Source organism: Salvelinus sp. IW2-2015, unplaced genomic scaffold (assembly GCF_002910315.2).
Source record: "Salvelinus sp. IW2-2015 unplaced genomic scaffold, ASM291031v2 Un_scaffold1530, whole genome shotgun sequence".
NCBI classification, from domain to species: domain Eukaryota; kingdom Metazoa; phylum Chordata; class Actinopteri; order Salmoniformes; family Salmonidae; genus Salvelinus; species Salvelinus sp. IW2-2015.
In genome coordinates, this window is record NW_019942968.1 from 19,207 (window position 1) to 21,749 (window position 2,543).

General features: G+C 45.7%; 1 protein-coding gene across 1 annotated transcript in view; it reads right to left on the reverse strand.

Moving 5' to 3' along the window:
- Positions 1–2,543, reverse strand: part of LOC139024461 (netrin-G1-like) — a 118,828-nt gene that overhangs the window by 1,431 nt on the left and 114,854 nt on the right. The gene's annotated exons all lie outside the window — the stretch shown is intronic.

Below are 2,543 nucleotides of genomic sequence, written 5' to 3' on the forward strand. Positions count from 1 at the left end.
CGATACAGGTGCAGTATCGTGTGAGCTCCTCTGACACTGGTGCTTAAACTAGTGACGGAATATTGAGTCTCCGCTTTCAGAGATTTTGAAAGTTCGTCCATCATTGCAGCAAGAACTGGAAAGGAAAGACGACCACAAGGAGAAATTGTTGGTGAACAGTGAAGATATCTGCGGAGCGCGTGCTACGTAGTAGTTGCATGGTGACAGTGACTGAGATAAAGGCGGGGCGTTACCTAGCAGAGACTGTAATAACCTTAGCCCATGGGTGGCAACGAGATGAACGAGGCCAACCAACGAGAGCGACAGGTCGCGAAATGGGGGTATGATGGGCTGGACAAAACCGATGCACTTGATAGACTGCATCCGTTGTGAGTAAGTGTTGGAGGCTATTTGTAAGACATTTCCGAAGCGAGAGCGCGTAGTGATCGGTTGAATAGCATGCATTTAATAGCATGCGTTTAAGAGCAGTTGGAGGCCACGGAAGGAGAGTTGTATGGTATTGAAGCTTGTCTGGAGGTTAGTTAACACAGTGTCCAAAGAGTGGCCAGAAGTATACAGAATGGTGTCGTCTGCATAGAGGTGTACCAGAGAATCACCAGCAGCAAGAGCAACATCATTGATGTATACAGAGAAGAGAGTCGGCCCGAGGATTGAACCCTGTGGCACCCCCATAGTGACTGCCAGAGGTCCGGACAACAGGCCCTCCGATTTGACACACTGAACTCTATCAGAGAAGTAGTTGGTAAACCAGGCGAGGCAATCATTAGAGAAACCAAGGCTGCCAATAAGAATGTGGTGATTCTAGCTGTGGTAATGAGTGAGTGGCTAGTCCATTAGAAAACACCTATAGACAGATTCATTTTTCATGGGGACGTTTCAGAGAAGTCCACCTCCACCTCTGACTTACAACCAACCTCTTCAGAGAAGACCACCTCCAACTTACACCATATCTCTTCAAAGGAAGTCCACCTCCAACTTACAACATACCACTTCAGAGAAGTCCCCCTCCACCTACGACTACGTCTTCTCATAGCCACACTGCAAGAACCAACGTCAGACAGGGTCTAGCATTTGTATCTTATATCATATTCACTGTCTAATTTTTTTAATACTTATCTCTAGATCTTTGCTCTATTGCTCACGCCATTATAAACAGCAGTAAAGTCCTGAGGGGTAGATAGAGAATAGTCAGGAATACCTTGTGCCTAATGTGTTCATTAGTAGCAAGTATAAAGTGAAGTTTAGTCTAACAAGGGGAGAATAAACCACTATCTTTCCACAGTCATTTTTTTTTGCACAAAGGGAAAGGTGGAGACCTAGTCAGTTGTACAACTGAATGCATTCAACTGAAATGTGTCTTCCGCATTTAACCCAATCCCTCTGAATCAGAGAGTTGCGGGGGCCTGCCAAAATCAAAATCCACGTCTTCGGCGCCTGGGGAACAGTGTTTAACTGCCTTGCTCAGGGGCAGAACGACAGATTTTTACCTTGTCAGCTCAGGGATTTGATCCAGCAACCTTTCAGTTACTGGCCCAACAATCTAACCACTAGGCTACCTGCCTGGCTCCATCTGAATTTCATGTCTGGATAACTCAATCAAATTTCAAATCAAATGTATTTATATAGCCCTTCTTATATCAGCTGATACCTCAAAGTGCTGTACAGAAACCCAGCCTAAAACACCAAACAGCAAGCAATGCAGGTGTAGAAGCAGTGGCTAGGAAAAACTCCCCAGAAAGACCAAAACCTTGGAAGAAACCTAGAGAGGAACCAGGCTATGAGGGGTGGCCAGTCCTCTTCTGGTTGTGCCGGGTGGAGATTATAATAGAACATGGCCAAGATGTTCAAATGTTCATAAATTACCAGAATGGTCAAATAATAATAATAAAAGTAGTTGTCGAGAGTGCAACAGGTCAGCACCTCAGGAGTAAATGTCAGTTGGCTTTTCATAGCCGATCATTGAGAGTATCTCTACCGCTCCTGCTGTCTCTAGAGAGTTGAAAACAGCAGGTCTGGGATAGGTAGCACGTCCAGTGAACAAGAGGTGAGGTGTGTCTCAAGAGGTGTGTCTTTTTTCAATTCTGACATGAGAGGGAGAGCATAACATAAAAGATAGCAGTAGTAGTAGTCACAGCAGTAGGTATAGCAGTAGTCGCAGCAGTAGCTACAGCAGCAGTCACAGCAGTATCTATAGCAGTAGCTATAGCAGTAGTAGTAGTCGCAGCGGTAGCTATAGCAGTAGTAGCAGCAGTAGCAACAGCAGTAGTAGCAGCGGTAGCAACAGCAGTAGTTGCAGCAGAACTATAGCAGTAGTAGCAGCGGTAGCTATACCAGTAGTAGCAGCGGTAGCTAAAGCCGTAGTAGTAGTCACAGCAGTAGCTATAGCAGTAGTCGCAGCAGTAGCTATAGCAGTAGTAGCAGCAGTAGCTACAGCAGTAGTCGCAGCAGTAGCTATAGCAGTAGTAGTAGTCGCAGCAGTAACAAGATCGGTAGTCACAGCAGTAGCTATAGCAGAATCAGCAGCAGTAGCTATAGCAGTAGTC